General features: G+C 61.4%; 1 long non-coding RNA gene across 2 annotated transcripts; it reads left to right on the top strand.

Annotated features, from left to right (window-relative positions):
• The first annotated feature begins 238 nt into the window (after window positions 1–238).
• Window positions 239–18,489, top strand: LOC110348945 (uncharacterized). 2 transcript variants are annotated; one of them, XR_002394609.2, is made up of 2 exons: window positions 239–8,769; window positions 11,064–18,489. It is a non-coding gene; the product is annotated as an uncharacterized LOC110348945 (long non-coding RNA). The 2 variants fall into 2 exon arrangements; XR_002394608.2 differs by having other exon boundaries at window positions 9,780–18,489.
• The last annotated feature ends 1,146 nt before the right edge of the window (window positions 18,490–19,635 follow it).

Raw genomic sequence — 19,635 nt, 5'->3', positions numbered from 1 at the left:
CCTCAGAGAGCTCTTGTATTCAGCTCCTGACCGCTAGCAACTCAGGCGATAAGGGAGCAGCACGGAGCATGCAATGCTCCGGAAAACTGACTGCAGCACAGCTGGCTGGCCTTGAGAACGTCCTACTTTCCACGTTCTCAACATCACACAAAGCGCGTGCTCTTCCTGAAACCGCCCCGAAGCTGTGTGAAATAAACATGCTGACCGGGCACTGGTCCCAGTTTCTCCAGCGCAGAGCCGTGTTCCCCCTGGCCCCGGCTTGCTTTCTCTTTCTGCGTCTGTGTCTTTCCCTTATCTCCCACTCAGTCTCAAGTTCACCACGCTGGTCCCCGCAGGCCCGACCTCTCCAGGCTGAGCATCCACGGAGGCCGAAGCAGGAGCAGTGTCCGAGGAGGTGCAGGGAGAGGGGAGGCCAGGGCCCGGCCCCCAGCCCAGGAGCAGACATGGCCAGAGCACCTGCCCTCGCCTCTCAGGTCCAGTCCTGCTGAGGGCCCAAGGTAGGGACAGTGGGATGAGACTGGACTCCAAACACGGAAGAGCTGGGGTGGTGCAGGGGCCCCGGCCTCGGCCAGCCCTGCCCCTCGGGGCCCCATCCAGATCCTGACGTGGCCACACGAGCCCAGGACAGTGTGGCTCCCAACTTCTACAGGCGCTGCACACTGGCACCCTTGAGAACAAAGCAGAAGAGGCCAGGCGCAGGGCAGGTGCAGGCCGATGCCCCCAAAGCGTGAGCCTGGGATGAGGGAGTGCACAAAGGACGCGCACAGACTCGGCGGAATCTCTGTCTTGCCTCTGAGAAATTCTCCTAACATCACTGTTTGTTGGCTGACTTTTGCCTTTTGGTACTTTGGGGTACTTTGCTCTCTTCAACGTAGGAAGGAGAGGAACTTGCTGCAGCCCCCAGGACGAAATTCAGGTGGAAAACATGCCAGGTGCTGGGGATGACGGCACCCCGGGGCTTCGGGCCGCTGTGGCCTGCAGGGACACTGTCCTCGAGAGGGTCGCAGCCAAGCCCCAGCTGGCACGGCCCTCAGGTGCTGCGCTGGCTTCTGTCGCTGGTGCAGGGCTGGTGTTTTCCTGTTGGCTGCAGGTTTTCCTGCAGGCGACAGAGACCTGAGGGACAGCAGGACGCCCTCATGGTGGCCGGATCTGGCTTTCCCGGTGTCAGCGCTAAGGTCAGAGGGAGGCAGCAGCTTCCATCCGCACAGTGGCCAGCAGGGCCGCCGACCAGGACCCAGGCCCTGAACTCGGTCCCCGGCTCAGAGGCACAGCCCACTCGGTCCATCTGGTGGAGGCCGAGGCGGCTTCTCTCAAACCAGGCCCCCGGGAGCTATGGGCTGGCCATCCTGCTGCACCGCAGGGCCTCGGCTGGCACCTGCGTTCTGGGACAGACAGGTGGTTCCCGGGGTGTGGCAGCCTGGGGTCACCGTCTGGCGTAGGTGTGGACCCAAGGGAAATGAAAACTGACAGCCACGTGGGTACTTCATGCAGGGTCCCCAGCAGCACGGCTGTTCGCAGCTCCAGTGGACAGCCCAGCAGGGTGTGGTCTGTCCGCAAGGTGGAGCGTTACTCACCCATAAAAAGAAACAACGTTCTGACGGGCATCCAACGTGCATGAGCCTGGAAAACACGGTGCCTGGTGCAAAAGGCCGCGCCACACGTGATTCCATTGATGCGAAAATTCCTGACCAGGCCAAAGCACAGACGGGAGTGGGGGAGGGGTCCCCAGGGCTGGACGCACGGGCGTGGGGCCAGACTAGTGACAAGCTCGCTGCTGCTTCTAGGGCTGCCGTGTCTTCTCAGGTGGGCCAGAGGCAGTTGCACACCCAAGCGAGAGGGCACCAAAAGCTGCAGAATTGTGCGCTCCGCTGGCGGCACGGGGAGGAGGCGGAGCTGCTGTGGGGTGCACAGCGTTGGAGCCACACGGGCGAAGGGTTTGCTGCCCTGGGACACAGTGAGCCGAGCTTAGCGAGCCCTGGGGTCCTCCTGGTGGGCAGGACCCTGCCCCACCCAGGCAGGGCGCTGCCGAAGAGGTTGGCACAGGGATACCGGCCGCCTGTGTTGACGGGAAGGGCTGGGATGGGCGCCCCACCCACTGACACTGGGGCCATGGATGGGACCCTGGCAGAGCCCGCATGGCATTAACAGCCGGCCCTGGCCTGGAACGGCCCAAGGTCCAAGGAGCTGCCAATGCTCTTGGGGTGGCCACTCCTCAGCACCCTGGCTCACCCACTTCCCTGGGGGGAGTTGGCAGGCCTGGTGCTCGCAGCCCCTGTGTCCCGGGAGGACAGGAGGGGTCCATGGTGGCTGGGCACCACCTCGGTGTTTGCAAATCAAATTCGGCTTGTGCTGACTAGGAGGGGCCCAAGAGCCCAGAAAATGAGAGAATTTAACCAATATTAGAAAATCCCAAATTCTTTGGTCCAAGTCCCAAAAAATACATGAGAGGGAGACATGCTCATCATAACCACTGCAGCAGGAAACGCCCCAGCCCCCCAGAGGCCTTGCCGCTGGCCTCATGCTATACCATGAGAGGCCCCAGAGAGGGACGGGGTCCACGGGGAGGCCCGGTCTGTCCCTCCTTGCCCTGCCATGGGCTCGGCAGGTCCTAAGGTGCTAATGAAGTGTTTATTCAGCTTTTCTTTTATTTGATCACTGTCTGGCCCCAGTGAGGCCAGGTAGTTCCCGCAGAGGGCGTGGCCCTGACCCGAGGCCACAGGCAGGCACCGCCCCTGGTGTCCACTGACGGCACCCCACTGTCTGCCCGAGGTTCACCCAGGGTCCCGGATCTCGAGGCCTGAGGCCTCGTGTCCCCAGGTGCGTGGACACGCTGATTCTCCCTGCCCTGTGGGTCAGCGCTGGACTTGCTCCTCTCCCCCTGGCTCCTTCACCTTCGGGCCTCCTGTCCTCCCTGGTCACCTGGGGCAGGCTCAGGCCCCCATCTTCACTGCGGCCCTGGCTCTGTGCCCCAGACACCTCCGGGGCCCTGTGGCCGGGCAGGGGCGGTGGCCAGTTCTGGGGGCTGAGTGATGAGGCTGTGTCACCTCGGGCTGGGCTCCTGGTTGCCTGTGGTGGTGACGCTGTTGCCGCTGGGTCCCCGAGTGAGGTGCAGGGGACCAGCCTGCGGCGTCTGAGCCAGGGCTCCGGCTCTGCTCTGGGACCAGCTCCGCCTTGCAGCCTGCACCCTGGCTCCGGAGAGGCCGACCATCCTGAGCCCAGAGGACGGAGGGGGGATTTCATTGGCCGCTGGCAGTCAGTCCAGGCTACATGGTGGGAGCCTCAGCGAGCAGAACGGAGAGGACAGGGTGAGGACTCGCCCGGACCCAGCATGGCCTTTCTTCCTCGGTGGCCATCAGAGCCAGCCCTGCTCGCTGTCCCTGTGTGGAGGCGATGCTAGGCCCTCCCTACTGCAGGGAGCACAGGAACCGGCACCCACAGGCCCTTGTTGCACAGGGAGGCGCCTGCAGAACTGTGCCCTGGCCTCAGGGACAGGGAGGCATCTGCTGGGCTGGGCAGATGTCAGGGCGGCAGCAAGACTGGGGTTGGGTCGGAGGGGGGTAGAGCCCCCAGGCCCTTCCTGCAGGGCCCAGGGCACCCTGTTCCCCTGAGGTCCAGGCCAGTGGCAGCACCAGCCCTCTGGTCCCCATCAGCAACTGGACCTAGGCTCCGCCCGGAGCACCACCTGTCTCCCTGGTGCACTCTGGGCCCTATTTCCCGAGAGGCCCAGCCGTGGTTATCAGCAGCCGCAGCTGCTCTGAGAAAGGCTGCAGTCTATTAAGATTTAAAGAGATTTAATCTAACAAGACAAGCAGGGGAAGGGATTTAATTCTGTGATAAAAAGTCATCAAATCTCAGCCTGTGGCCGGAGAGCAGTTGCCCAGCGGCCGACTGCTCCGCACCTCGGGGTGCAGTGCAGCAGGAGACAACTGAGCTGGCTGCCTCTGCCCGGGCGGCTTGGCGTTGGGCGGACGCAGCGCCAGAACTGCTCAGAGCAGAGGCCCACGTGAGCACTACTTCCCTATAAAATCTGTTCTTCCTACTTTCCCTACAGGTAGGTGTGGCCGTGTGGCTGGTTCTGCTTCGTGGGATACAGGGAAGTTCCTTTCTAGGATGTGTTCTGTCCCTTCCCTGCCATTTCTGCCATCTTCCAAGTGTATAGAGTGACAGCAGGGGCAGCAGCCTCCACCTTGTCACCATGAGGAGACCAGAGACGTTCAGGGGCCGAGGTCTCAGTTCTCACATCCTCCAGCCCCCAAGCCAGGCCAGGCAGCTCCCTCTGGCTTCTCGCCCTGAGGACAATGTCGAGGGCAGAGCTGTCCATCAGGTCTGGGGTGCTGCGGTCAGGGAAGGATCAGGTTCTCAGCAGGACGCCATCCCTGTACGTGGCTCTGCGTCTCCAGCAAGTATGAATTCCCTGGGGTCTCAAGTCAGTGATCATCGAATGGAGTCAGGGTCTTCGCTCTCCCGGGACACAGGCTCTCTGCTCCTGAGTCCCACCAGTGTCTCCTCAGCCTTGGCCAGAAGAGGAGGACATGGGAAGACCCAGCCTTTGCCCTGGAGAATCTGAGGCGCTAATGTGAATGCTCCGACTCCCCTAACCCACCCGCGCCAGCCGAGGACTGTGCCCTAGAAGGGCCTTTCCACGGTTACCACCATTGTCTCCTTGGGCATGAGACTCCCTGCCACTCCCTCTCCCGGCATCTGACACCAAGCCACCTCTCCCGGGATGCCACAGCACATCCGGGGGCAGCCGAGGCCTTGGGGAGCCCTTCGGAGAGGGTTGGGTGGGTAGACAGGGAGGGATGGTGGCGCCTGTGCCCAGATAGCAAATGCTGCACGGCGTGGGTGGCAGGGCGTCCCTCCACTGGTCCATCCGTCCAGGCAGCAGTGCAGAGCACCTGCAGCTCATTAATCCCTCTGCCTCCTCTCTCTCTGTGTCCCCCTTGACAGACTTGGCCCTATGGCTCCAGGGCCCCATTGACCCAGTAGGATCTCGTTTGAACACTTCTGGTCCACAGTGAACCTGGTCCCCGTGAGACACATGCTGGGGTGGGGCTGGGCCCAGGCCGCAGTCAGGCGGAGACAGACCGGAGCTGAGGAAGGGTTCCTGGTCCTCACTGCACCGAGGATGCTGGGCACACGCCTCCTGCCGAGGGTGACTGGCCAGAGAGCTCAGAAACACCTTAAGAGAGCATTTCGTCCCGGAACCGTGAATGCTCAGGGGATATCACAACTGCACGTGACAAATTACCCCAAGCGAGCAGCCCCAGGCGATGTGGCCGGTCCCCTCTCCCGTGACGCTGGGTCGGGGCTGGGGGCAGCCTGACCCCAGCCAGTGCTGCATGCTGGTGCCCAAGGTTGGGGCTGGGGCTGCCCTCCTAGCGTGTGGGCGCCTCCGCAGGTGAGGCTCGAGCCTGGCTGGGGTCTCGGGGGAGTCTTGAGTCCCGGTGCAGCTGCACAGGGACAGGCACTTTGCTCCTCCAGGGCACCGAGGGCTGGGGCTCTCATGCAGGGGCTCAGTGTCCTGCCGCAGAGGGGCCATCAGAGCACGACCCGGGCTCCTGCGGTGGTCTTGGGGTGAACCCCACCCTCCTCCAGTCCAGCTCCACCTAGGCTGCTCTCAGGGCTCCCCAGTGGCTGGGTCCTGCAGTGACACAGGGCAGACCCTGTTCCTGTGGGCAGGTGAGCACCAGGGTCTCCCAAGCCAGCTCTTCTCCTAGGTGAGCAGGGCGCCTCTGAGAAGCCCAGGGCCTCTGACACCCTCCCTGGCTGCAGGGATGCGCTGAGCCCGGCACCGGCACCGGCACAGCTGCTGGGGCCCCCAGCTGTGGCTGCGTTTGCTGGCCCCCCTCCCTGGGTCTCCCAGGCCTCCTCCCATGCAGGTTCAGGGATGGCCGCCAGAATGATGGCTCCTGCTTTGAGGGAAGGTGGAAAGGTGTTCTGCCCAAGCAGCGCTATTATTATTTGGTGTTGAATTTCAAGTAAAATAAGAATTAGAATTCCCAGCGCTGATTCCTCTGCAACCATGAATCTGGTCCCTGTTCACCACATAGCGAGGCACGTGTTCACAGAGCGGTCACAGACATGTCCAGAAATGTAATTACATTCACAGCTCGATGTGCAGATCAGCCGTGGCTTCTGTGTGCTCCCCCTGAATGTGGATGCTGCACAGACAGTGGGTGCCTGTGCATGGATGTGCATGTGTGCTGCACAGGTGTGTGTTCACAAGCCTGTGTGTTCATGAGTGTGTATACTGCACATGTGTACCCACGAACCTGTGTGCACATGTGTGTGTCACACAAGTGTGTGTCCATGAGCCTGCATGTGCATGGGTATGTGCTGCACATGTGTGTGTGTCTATGAGCTTCTGTGTGGATGGGTGTGCACATGTGTGTGCTGTGTGTATCCACAAGACTGCATGTGTGTGTGCAAGGGATGTGTATCCACCAGCCTGAGTGTAGGTGTGTGCACTTGTGCATGTGTGACATACAATGTGCATTTGTGTGTGCTTATGTGCACGCATGTGTTTGCATGTGCACACCCAGTGATTGGCATTTTCGTGGCCTTGCCTGGACAGGTCACTGTAAAACCCGGCACTGACCCCCAGCCACGAGGCGCCCTCGGCCTCACCTCGTTCCTGCTGGCTGCAGACGGTGAGCTGGGTGAGCTGGGTGAGCTGGGTGTCAGAAAAGCCCTCTCCTCCAGCCTGTGCAGTCCAGCCATTAGGGACAGGGACAGTGGCCAGTAGGAGCCCAGCTGTGTGGCTCAGCCTGGATGTGGAGGGCAGGAAGGTCCCTCAGGACCCTGGGTCACGTGTCCACCATGCCTCCTGCTCCCACCCCCATGGGGCAGCCCCTCCTGCCCTCAACCTTTGAGGCTGTGTCAAGCCCAGGGATCCATGGTTGGTGCAGAAGGGACCAATGTGGGCCGTTGCCTAGGCAACCTGACCCTAGCTTTGTTCAGGCTCTGGCAGTAGCTCAGGGACAGGTGGCCCCCATGATTCTCCCAGACAGAGCTAACCCTGGGATCAACCTGCCATGCGGGTGATGAGGGGCACAATAGCAAGGTACAAGAGGAAGGTTTATTTTGGCTCTCAGTGTGTAGAGTTTCAGTCCAGTCAGCTGGTTCCAAGGCAGGACAGCCTGGCAGAGGAGAAACAGTCCATGGTAGGGCAGGCAGGAGGCAGCAGCAGGGACTCTGTCCTCACCCTGAGGAAGGCACAAGGGGGTTTTGGATGGGGACAGAAGAGAGGGCTGTGGGGCTGTGAAGCCCTAGGACGGGGTACTCCATGGTGACCCCCACTCGGCCCTGAGTCTTATCATCCAACACACTGCTGTGACCTGTCCCGGGCAGCACAGAGGTGACACTGCCAATGGCATGCGCTGCAGCCATCTTCACCTCTCTCTGTCCCCAGGAACAGCCCCTCCCAGGTGATGCTCAGGCCCCAGAGCAACATGCCAGCGCTGCTGCGTGGGGAGGCGGCCTGAGCGAGAGCCAAGGCGCGAGGTGGTCAGCAGCCCCTCCCACTCTGGGTCTTTTTCTTTGCATTTTTTGTGGTGCTGGGAATTGAGCCCAGGGCTTCTCACTGAGCCACACACCTCGCACCTGCCCTCTTCTTTTTTACATTTATTTTAAGACAGGTGGCGAAGCCGGACCGACCTCCAAGGCTGCTTGACAAAGTTCCAGCCGGGGGAAAAGGAGGGTGGAACACATCGTACCCTCATGTTTTATTTTTTCTTGCCATAATGTTTACAATTGTTACTCTGGTCACAGGAATCATTGTGTTTGTGACTAACAACAAACTCTCCATGAGGCAAATTGGCAATGTTGTATTGAAATCTGATCTGGCTCACAAGTCCCAAATTCCTGTTTCTCTCAGTTCTATTGCCACACCCACTCCTAAAGAAACCTCTCCTAAAACCCCCTCTGTTTTCCTGCTATTGTAACTCCTTTCTTCTATGGATGACTTTCTTTTTACTAAAGGGGTCTTGTAAAGAGATTGAAAGGACAGATTTTAGATGTAAGAAACAGGGGGAAATAGGAAATAGAAAGAAAGTTAAGACAGATAAATACACTAAGGAGGCAAGTTACTCAGTTTTTCTCAAAGTGCTGTAAACATCTCCTGCTCATGGACCATGAACCCGAATAACACTTAAGATGAATAGAGGTATAGAAAAATAGAGAGCTAATAGCAAACTATATTAACCATTGTGCAGTTTCTCAAGGGCCAGCTGACGACCACAAGTTTGACATTTAATTAATTAAATCTTGCTTGTACCCCCGCTGCTATAGGGATTTTGATTAAGTTACCTTCTGTTCTGCTTAGGTGTGGGTAAATAAGGGGACAATTGTAATTTTTGAATGTGTATTCATGATGTTCAATGAAATGAATCAGCTTAGGAAAAATATACTCTGTTTAGCAAAAAATAACCTTTACTTCAATAGAAATTGCTAAGGCAACCTAAAATGTAAACACGTTCCGCCCAATGCCTCCCAGCTATTGCTTAAAGATGTAAAAATAAATCAGACCCTGAGACTTCTCAGAGGGAACCTGCACATTGCTTGCAAAGGTTCTTTTCTCACTCGCCGGCCCAAGACCTCTCCCCTTCCTATCCTGCATCCACTGCAGCTGGTCTGCGGCAGACAGGGTCTTAAGAAGTCACTGAGCTGCCTAGACTGGGCTAGACTTGGGGATCCTCCTGCCTCAGCCTCCTTTGGTGCTGAGCCTGCAGGCGTTGTCCTGGCAGTGCAGCCCCAACCCTAATGCAGGTAAGCCGGAGCAGAGGCCCCAGTGTGCACTGAGCAGAATCGATGGTCCCACTCTGAGCCATCCCAGGTTTGACCCTGCGGAGCTTCCCAACCCCCAGAGGCCTGGGGTGGCCCGGCTTTGGTGGCAGGGACAGGGCTTGGCCGGCATGGCGGGGAGTGGCAGCGTCTCCTTCCGGTCCTTCCGATCCAGGGAGCAAGAGAGGGAAAGGGCCAGGTAGAGCCTCGGTCTCCTCTCTGGGAGACTCTGACTCGAGTCCTGGGCTGTGCGGCCGAGTCCACCAGCACCGGCAGAGACAGGGCCCTACCTTCTGTCCCCTGCACCCCCGCCAGGGTCTTAGCAGTGGAGAACCCCAGGGCCAGGAGGGTCTAGCAGTGGCCCCCCAAGCCTGTGTTCCACCAGGGCCGGGCTACAGGGGCTCCCGCGACTGAGGATCTGGGACAGATGGCTTCAGCCCAGCTTCACTCAGGCTGCAGCCACGCTGCTGGCTTCGCCTGCCCTCTGCTGCTCTCAGGGGTGCCCTTGCTCTGCTCAGGGCCCACCCTTGCCTGTCAGGGGGCTGTGCCCCCCTCCTTAGCCCAGCTGGGGTCAGGCAGGAAGGAGCTGGTTCGGGACAAGGACCCAGGCCCACTGGGAGGTGGGCACCGAGGTCACCCTAGCTGGACCCATGGGGAGTGGTAGCCCTGCAGAGCGGACACCACCCGCTGCTGCTGGCTGCTTCCTCGGACTTCCTGGAGGACCCTGAGCAGGTCTGCCGGCCCAGGACCATGCCCCACACCCAGGCCAGGGACTCCCTGGGCCCCTCCTGCCTGCATCCCTCGGGCCACCACAGGCAGAGGTGTCTCCACCAGATAACGGCAAGAGTTAAGCCACTGTGTCAGGGAAGTCCTGTCTGCTTAGGTGGTGGCACCTCCCCTGCCTCGGCCTCCTGCTCCTGTGACCTGGCACGGGTGTCCAGTGCAGAGCAGAGCTGGTGGGCAGGGCCTCAGGATGGACATCTCTCCTGGCACAGGGCCTGACTCAGTGCCAGTGCCTCGTGTGGGACCGGCTCCCCAGAGGGCACTGTGGGGCTGTCACCACTTCAGCATCCCATACCCGTATTCTGGAGAAGCAGCCCTGGGTCCTCAGGAAAGAAGGTGTGAATCAAATAATCACACTCACCAGGTGATAAACTTTGGTACGTGCCATGCAGGGGACAGACAAGGACCTTGGTGCATTCTGAGAGTGAGGGAGGCTGAGATAGGAAGGATGAACCACAACTCGAAAGGTGGGAACAGGAGAGGAGTCAGTGTACCAGGTGGGGACGGTAGGTGCAAAGGTCCTGGGGTAGGAAGATCTGGCAGATCCAGCTCAAAGAGGAGCCCAGGGATGGGGTGGTCATATGCAGAGTGGAAGGGGGAGAGATGCGAGGGCTGGGTGGAAGAGGGCAGGGCCAAGCCAGTGGCACCTGGTGGAGCAGGCCTATTGCCATGGGCAAGGATGTTTGGGCACACAGTGGGGCTGCTCAGGGCAGGGAGACGGCAAGACTGCACTTGTGCATGGCCGCGGGGGGATCACTGGGCAGCGCTGGGCCCAGGGAGGAGCCGCAGCCGGGATCCTGTGCCCGGGGAGCCAGAGGGATACTCAGGGCAGGGAAGCCGTGCCCAGCCTCTGTCACCAGCACCTCGGGCCCTGAGCACCAGGGGAAGCCGCCTGAGGGCCGGTGGGTGTCCTGGACAGAGCGGGCAGGCCAGGGGCCGTCCCTCTGTGCCCAGGGGGAGACGCGCTCACTGAGGGAGCCTGGACCGACTGTGGAGAGGCTGAGCCAGCTTCTCCCTGCTTGACCCGCCCGGCCGGCCCTGGCCCACGCGCCCTCACTAGGTCCTTGGCGTCCTTGGTGGTGTAGCCCTTCGCCCTGCTCCTGCTGCTGACCATCAGGTGACCCGAGGGTGGCCCGGAGGAGGGGCTGGACCTTGGGACCAGAGAGGGGAGGAACTGTGACGCAGGCACCCAAACACCAGGTGCCTGCACGGGGGCCCCACGCGCCTCGGCTGGAGGGTCAGGCCAGGTCCTCTCGGGCCTCCACCTCCGGACGCGCCCAGCCGCTCCAGCCTGTGGGGCTCTGCCTGGGGTGGCAGCACTGTTCTCAGGTCCCTGCCCCAGGGGTCACAGGGCGTCGGAAGGGGCTGCGGGGCCCCACACCCAGCACCTGCCTCCCTCGCCCAGCCCCGTGGCCCACCTTCCAGAGAAAGGCTTGCTGCCTCTGGGGAGGGGGCTTGGCAGTGTCTCTCCTTCTCCTTTTCCCATTTGTTTCCAGGGACCAAAGCTAGCTCTTCCTTGCAGTGGGAACATACGAGAGGGAGTGCATTTTCCACGGCGACTCCCAGGCTCCACCCTGTGGTCACAAAGTTTTAGAGTAAACGCCGAGGAGGATCCGACTCCATCCAGATGGCGGGGCTGAGCTACACATCCGGCCCCTGGGAGGCTGGAGTGCCCCCCAGCAAGGACGGCCACTCTGAGGCCCGAGTCCCCATCTGCTGCGCTCTGTCCTGAGAACTTGGGCTCTGGGTGGGGCCTCAGGGTCCCTGAGTGAGTGGCCCCAGGGAGCAGAGCCTGGGGCTTGTCCATCCTTACACATGCGGGGACACGAGAGGAAGTGTGACTCTGTCTTCCACGGCAGAACATGTTAACTTCAGCCGTGTATTCAAGGCATCCTGGCCGTTCCCTGTGGCTGCTTCCTGAGGCAGGGACTTCGGCTCACAGTTCTGGGGCTGAATGTCCGGTCCTGCCCTGCAGAGCAGGCAAAGGGGCGCTGTGTCCAGAAGGAGCCGGACCCTGGGCCCGGGCTGGACGCAACAGTCCCGTGGCTGACCAGGTGCCCAGGAACAGCATCAGGCCCTCCCTCGGGGGGCGCAGGTGCCTGGCCAGTCCCTCGAGGGGACCTGCTAAGGCTCTTCCACCCCACACACCACCCAGGACCAAGCATCCAGCGCCCGGACCGCTGGTCACATGAGAGCCACGTCCAAGCTGTAGCGGAGACCACGGGCCTAGCTTTCTGTCCGCACCGGTGTAAGACTGAGGCATCTGTGAGAACAGACAAAACACTGTGCAGAGATAGCATCACTGCTGCTTCCACCGGGCAGTGGCCCAGGCCAGCAGGGCCGCTGGCGGGTGTGGGTGGCAGGGTCAGCCTGTTCCTGGGCACCCGTTGAAGGCCATGCGCTGGGCAACATCGGACAGAGTCTGGCAGGTCAGAGTCTGCAGAGCAGCCCAGTGCTGGTCTGGTCGCTGCAGCTGTGAGTGATGGGATCCAAGGACCGGCTGCAGAGAGGGCCCCTGGGCCCGGACAAGGCACTGGGGACACCGGGTGCCGGCCGCACGCGGCTGCGGCTCTGCCCACCGTCGCCACGGCCAGGCTCCAGGGCTGCTGCTCTGGCTGTCTCCGGGAATCCGACCGTGCCATCCCGGTCTGAGCAGGGAGCTTCACATCCCTCCCGCTACGCTCTGACCTGATGCAGACGCATTGCCATGGGGCAGCCAGGCCCGGCAGCACAGTTCACCCCGATTCCCAGTCAGTGTGCAGCCCTGCTCTTGACAAACGGCAGCCGCCCCTTGTGTGTTTTGGGTGTGGTCTCCCTGTACTGGACTCTCCTGGAGAAAGCCCCACTGTGCCTTTTCCCTTCCACGGCCTCTCACTACCTCACGACCCTAAAGACCCTGCAGCCTGTGTGGGAGCTGCTGGCCCAGTGCCTAGTGCCGGAGCGGCCCTCTCGGGTTTGCCCTGTCGAGCTCGTACCCCGGCTTCTTTTCCTAACAAGAGCCACCCTCAGCTGAGGCCCCGGGCAGGGCTCTGGCTGGATGCTGGCCGGGGCCAGGGTGTGAGGGCCTGGCCGCCTCCCAGGTGTATGGAAACCTGTCCTCCCCACCCCTGGTGCCCCGGCACTGGGTCCCCAGTGGCCCATGCCACCTCTCCCCACTGCCTGCTCAGAGCCGGGGGCTCAGCCTGCCTTGTCCTGGACACAGCTCCTGCCCCCAGACCCATGCCCCTGAGCCTCTCAGAGCTGGAGCCCCTCCCGAGGACCTGGGACAGCAGGATGCAGGCTCTGGCTCTGGTGGATGAACCCGCTTGTCCTCAGGCCTCTGGGGAGCCAGTGAGGGGCCAGGCAGGTCTCTGCCCTGAGTCCCCTCCCCCGCAGCATCACTGCTGACCATGCAACTCACTGCCCCCCGAGTGCGGCCGTGCCCCTTGGGGATGCAGGCCACACCCGGTCTCCACCCAGGAGCTCCAGGCTGGAATCGAGGAGGTGGACAGGGATCCAGGAGAGCTGCCTGGAGCAGCATCTATTCCTCCTTCCATTTCTGCCCTCTCCCTCCTCCTTCCTGAGACAGTGAAGCAGGCGAGAACGCACTTGGACCTCGCTGGGAAGGCTTGGCGTGGAGCCCTGGCAGGAGGACAGGGGACTGGAGCCATCCTCACGAGTTTGAGGCGGCTTCTCGGGAAGGAGTGTTGGTCCTGGCTCTTCCATGCCAGTGTTGGAGGAGGGAGGTGGGGGTGCTGTGCAGGGCCTGGCAGGGCTCGGGGATGCGTGGTGGCACCTGGAGCCCGGGGACCAGGCCCGGAGGCTCTGACTCCCTCTCAGCTTCGGTGTGGCCTCGGCCCCTGTTCCTGCGAGCACAGCTAGGGTGGCAGCAGCACTCAGCCAGGCCACCAGCAGGCGAGGGCAGGTGGGGCACCAGGCTTCGACTTGAGAGATGCCACGCAGAAAGAGCAAGGTCGCCTTGAGCCGATGCCTTGGAGTCCCCGTGGTTCCTGGGGTGGCGACAGAACACTCTGCTGGCGCTTAATGCAGGAAGGAGACTGGTGCAGCGCCACGCAGGGCTCACGGCTCTGCTGAGGCCTCAAGGTGCGGGAAGGGGAGGCCCAGATGTGGCGGCCACGGGGTCCAGCGGGGTCGCGTCACGCTTCACGGCCACCTGCTCGGGGAGCAGACCTCCTGGGAGCAGCACGTGGCCCTTCCCAGCAGCCTGCAAGCCCTAACCTGGGCCCCTGCTCCAGGCCCAACCACCCACACCCGGGAGCAGGGCTCTGGGGACACAGTCACTCCACACGCAGCACAGCGCCAGGCCTACGGGCACAGGGAGGCGGGGCAGGGCTGGAACCTGCACGCTGCGACCCTTGCTCTCTCAACGAGGGCTATGCCAGGCTCAGAGGCCGCCAAGCACCAGCCTCATCTGTCCAGGAACCAGGCCACTGCTGCATCCCCAGGGGACATGTCCTGCTAGGCTCTGGGTCTCATGGTGACCCCCAGGTGGGGCAGGCGCCACACAGGGGGACGTAGGTCCCCAGGAGGGACCAGCAGAGTGGGTGGGTGGCAGGGATGTGCTGAGTCCACAGGCGCATTTGGCTGGCAGAGGCCTGGACTGGAACTCGCCAGGTGGGGATGGCAACCCCATGTCCTGGGAAGGAAGTGGAAGCTGAGGGGCCAAAGGAATCTTAGCCCTGTGGAGCCAGGAGGGCAGGGGCTGAGGGAAAGTCCTGCAGGAAGGACGGCTGCACTGAGGCCTGGTGGGGTGACAGCCTAGCCCAGAGCAGCAGAGCAAGGGAGAGAGGTTATCAGTGCTGCAGCTGGGTTTGGGCACAGTTGGGTGCGGGTTTGATGGCACCCAAGGATCTGGCTCTGCCTCTGGCTCTGCTCTGCTCTTCCCTCAGTCTGGTGCCCAGGGCTGAGATGATTTCAGAGCTTCTCACATCCCAACAGATGGGCGGGTCCTGGGAGGAAGCACCAGGAGGCTGGGATCACCCAACTGTCAGCCCAGGGTGAGGGCCGGGACAGGCCAGGCCCGGAGGACCTGGGGGATCATGGGAGGGCCCACGAGGCAGGACCCTGGGGCAGCAGACCAGCTCAGCCTGCGCCTTTCTGACTCCGATCCCCCAGCAGCAGCCAGCGGGGTGTTTGATATTCAAATTAAAGCAGAGCCATTTGGGAGACTTGTCCCACAGAAGCCTGTAATTGGAGCCTGTGGGAACATTTACACTGATGGAGAATTAATGAAGGCTTTGTTGCTGCTCTTCCGGGAGAAATCTTGGGAATTTCACCCAGCATGTGGCCTGGGAGCCCCTCCCAGCCTTCAGGCTCAGAGGGGACGGAGAGGAAGCCCTGGCCTGGCTGGCCTGGTGGTCAGGTCCTTGCCAGCCTGGCTGGGGGACTCTGGGTGGACCCGGGTGAGGGGGTCAGGGAGGTCGGTGGGAGGTGGGGTGGAGCCATACGTGGCCCGGGTCCTCCCCTGCTGGTTTTCAGCCTCACACACCCGCAGCGGGGGTAACAGGCCCACCCAGGCTGCGGTGGCTCCTGCTGTGAGCTCCGGAATTCTGGGCGAAGTCCTGAGCCCAGCGAGGCCGACACAGGGTCACTGCAGATGCAGTTGTACAATGAGGTTGCACTGGTGAAGGCCGTGGCCCAGCCTTACAGGAAGGGGCATCTGGCACAGCCGTGCACCCAGGGAGAAGATGGCCCCATGCAGCCAGGGCAGAGATGGGCCAGTGTGTGCCCCAGGGACCAGCGCTGGGAGAGGCGGGGGCAGTGGCGTCTCCTCACAGCTGCAGAAGGGACCGGAGACACCGTGGTGAGGCTCCTGGCTCCCGACCACGAGACAGCGCCAGCCTCCTGCAGGAGCCTCGATCGGCGGGCTCGGGACTGCACTGGGCAGCTGTGCGCAGGCCCAGCAGTGGATGTGGGTCTCCACCACCCTTCTCCAGCCCAGTGACCTCCTCAAGGGATGGGGAGTGACGACCCTCCCCACAGCTGTGCGCTAACGCAAAGCCACCTGGCCCGCCGCAGCTGGCAGGAGTTTACACTGGCTCGCGTCCCCGGGTGGCCGTGCCATGACGTGCCGCTGTGAGAACGGAGTGGGGAGACCTGGGCAAGAAGCTCAGAGGAGACTCGTGAGTCTCAGGCCAGAGGCTGTCCTGCACCCCTCCGTCCCCACTTGGAAGGACTCACCAGAGGCCACTCCAATAACAGCAGGTCCCCCAGGACCCTGCTGAACCCCCAGGATGGAAAGGAAGGCAAGGGGCCAGCAGCCTTGCCCCACACAAACATGAAAACCACACACATGTACACAGCACATACAGACACACATATTTACCCACCTCATAACCATGCACACCACACACATGTGCATAGTACATGCACCCACATACACACATGCATGTACCTACCACATGAGATGCACCATACGTGTCACACGTTCACATTGCTGTGTGTCTGCTTGCACATGCATGCATGTGCACACACACACATCACACATGCAGATAGACACAGGCACACACATGTGCACACTTGTAATAAGCTGTGCATCCCTTCCCGGCAGCACATGTCTGGGGAAGGCACCATTGGACAACTTAGTCACAGTGTGAACATCCCAGAGCACGCGTGCACAGACGCAGGCAGCTGGAGGTCATAAGGTGAGGCGACCATGTGGGCCCTCTGTCGTGTGTGGCCCATCACTGACTGGAACATCTGTGTTCATCACATGATGAAACATGCACATGTACAGGCGTGTACACACCACACACATGTGTGTACTCATACTCATTACAGTGCTAAACGCACACATGTACACATGCACAGACTCATGCACTCACAGTGCTGCGTGTATACACATACACACAGACATACATTCACATACATGCACGCACAGTGCTACCTATACATGCACACACAGAATGCTATGTCCACATGTGCAGGCACACAAACACAAACGCACACATAGCCAGAAGCAACGACCTGCCCGGACCCATCTGTGTCCTGAGTCACATGACCCCCTGGGTCTCTGGGCTCACCCTGGTGCCTTTTGCTGGACACCAGCCTCACCCTCCCTGGCAGGGCTGCTGTTTGGTGACACTTAGGCTGCTTCATCCTGTGGGCCCCCTTGGCAGTTCCTCCATTTCCCACTGACCACGAGCGCTCTGGCAGGGACAGGGCTGCAGTGGGACAGGACAGGCGGAGACTGGGCCGCTCTGTGGCCCAGCTTCCTGGCTGTGCACAACCTGCCTCCAAGCTGCCCCTGTGTCTGTGCCGCTGCTCACGTCCCCCAGGGGCCGCAGCACAGCCCTGTGTCCTAGAGTCGTTCCCGCTGCGCGTGTCTGTGGATTTCCCTCTTCTTCACAGCCATCTACTCCAGCAAGCCCTCACCCTACAGGGGGCTGCTCTAGGGAGCCCGTTCCCAAGGCCCATCTGAGGTGCTGTGAAGCAGGACTCCAGCAATGAGCTTGGTTCCCCTCCAACCCGTCGTCTGTAAAATGGCAGCAGAGCATTGTGCCTGTGAGGACGAGACCTGCTGGAAGCAGCCACCCGCAGTGCTCTGCAAGGACGAAGACATGAAAATGCCTGGAAAGCCAGCGAGACCCTCAAGCCAGTGCCCCCGAGAGCCCTGAGCCCCAGCTGCCTTTCCCCATGGGGCTCTCGGGTTCTGCTGCCGTCCTGGGACGTCAGCATGGGGAAAGTGTGGTGGAGACTCAGGGCTCAGGCGATGGCACTGTCAGGAGCTGACCCTCCCTCTGCACGGTCCTGCTCTCAGGAGCCTCAGACATAACATCCCACCCAGCTGGCCTCTGCCGAGCTGAGCCGGAGGAGCTGATGGCCCAGCATGGAGGGTGACATTTTGAGCCGCCCCCGATGGCCGCCCCCGGGACTGTCTCCCCACTTGTCTTACCTTTCTGCATTGCTCCTCATCCTCCTGAGAGCCCAGCTCATGCCCGTATTGCTCCCAGGTCTGGCATCTGCAACCTCGACCTTCAGGCTGGTGGTGCCTCCTCCGGGGACAGTGCCTGCCCTGCTGACCTCTCCGAGACTCTCTGGACTCCGGACACTCACATGCCGAGGACCTGTCCTCCGGGAACAGTGGGGTCCAGGGGCAAACGTGTCTGAAACAGCACTTCGCCTTGTGAGCCTGCTCTCTGGCGTCCCACAGGCTAGGGCTGATGACGAGCCCCCCAGACTATGGCACGACAGGGAGGTTGGGACCCTCAGGAGCTGGAGTCTGGTGGGAGGAAGAAGGTGAATGACAGGGACACTGGACCTTGGCCACTGGTCCCACGGGGACATCCCTGTCATCCACGGCCCTGTGAGGGACTCTGCCCAGCCTGAAGCAGAGCGCCACTGGGAGCCCTGCCCTTAGGTTGTCATCACAGGTATGTGGTTATGGGGACACAGAGATCACACGCACAGCCTCGGTCACAACGGTCACCACACCAGAGTCCAGCCAGGGTGGGGAGTGGGCAGTGGAGCCCAAGCCAGGCACAGTACAGAGGCGCAGCACGGCCACCCTCTGGTCATAGGGACAACAGGCTCGGCTGAACCCAGTCCGGGACCCATGGGGACCGTCTGAGCAAAGCTAAACATCTACCGCCTGCCTCGGTGTCTGTGTGGGGCTGCTTCTCTAGGTGACAGCCCAAAGACTCAACAGTGAAGCTGTGATTTCATGTTTGTAGCAGCTGAGGTGGGAGGTGCCACATCTGCCAATGGTCCCTCTATGCTGCAGCCTGGAGGGCAACAGGAGGGCAATGCGACCCAGTCCCCGTCCAGCTGCCTCTTCCTGTGGTGTCCCCAGCTCTCTGGTCCCCATACCTGAGGACTCAGAGCCCATGGCGCCTCAGAGGCAGACGGCACATTCTGGGAGCAATTTCCTGTGATAAAGTTGTTTAAAAAATTGTATGTCGTATTGAAATTAGATAACTGCTATTGCGGCTGGTTTAAGAATTATTTGGATTTAATTGATCAATTAGATGAAATTACATAGTAGTGAGAGTTGGCAAAGTCCCAGGCCTGAGCTGCGGGATTTGAAAGCCATGGTCCCAGCCTGGAGCTGTGTGGCCTGGAGGTGACTCTGGTGCGGGTGATGCCCTGGGCTCGTGCAGCCCGCCAGCCAGGTGACGTCCCGGACTGGTGGCCTCGAGGGCCCAGAGGGGATATGCCTGGCTGTGTCCATCAGGGTCTGCACCAAAGAGGTCAGCTCCACAAGGCGGTGGCAGAGGGTTTCTGTCCTCTCCTCCGGGGTCCCAGTAGCCTCACAGCCGAGCGACTCTGGAGGCCTCAGGGAGGGGCCCTGGGCCCACCCAGACGTCAGCCTGCCGTGTTTGTGTTGGCAGCCTGGAACTTCGCCTTTGATGGCCCAGAGGGGTGGCTCTGTCTGAGGCGCCCAGGACAGGAGCCTAGGTGGTGGCCTTGAAATGAGCCTCCCGCCGCTCCCTGGCCCTCCTGGGCTATTCGCGTGGCCCACAGCAGGAGCCAGGATTGAAGCCAGGCCCAGTGTCCCGAACTTGGTCTCAGGCCTGGGAAGGGCCCTGGAAGGTACCAGGAAGGTGGCCACCCACAGGTCACTTGTCCCTGACCCCCACCTGACCCTCAGGCCTGGGGGCCTGGTCCCTGTGCCCGAAACACGAAGCCCCAGCTGTGTTCCGCAGCCACAAAGAAGAGACGTGGACAGCTGTAGTCACTCCACAGTGGGCCTGGAAATAGGATCTGGATGCGCTGTGCTGAGATCCCAGGACCAGCTTCCTGGCCAGGGCAGAGCATGCAGGGCCCCTGCGGTGCCATCAGACACTGGAGAGAGAGCACCAATCAGCTCCCGTCGGAAAGGCAGCTCCTGCCATGCTCAGCTGGAGCTCTAGGCCTCTGGGAGAGGGGCGGCCGGAAGCAGGAGGCAGGTCCTTCCAGTCTGTGTTGGGGGCTGTGGCCACCGAAGTGCAGGCTGGGCGCTGGCTGGGCCAGCAGTCGGGATGCTCGCAGCGCCTGATGGCCAGGACGGGGCACCGTGCAGGAGCAGCACACGCCGCCCTGGGGGAGCGCACTCCCTGCATGTGGGTGACCAGCACACATCTCTGCAGA

Source organism: Heterocephalus glaber, unplaced genomic scaffold, assembly GCF_053883595.1.
Source record: "Heterocephalus glaber isolate CG9 unplaced genomic scaffold, H.glaber_assembly_v1.0 deba00001687, whole genome shotgun sequence".
Taxonomy (NCBI): Eukaryota; Metazoa; Chordata; class Mammalia; order Rodentia; family Bathyergidae; genus Heterocephalus; species Heterocephalus glaber.
Note: the sequence above shows the minus strand (reverse complement) of the source record. Positions and strands in the feature narration are given on the sequence as shown.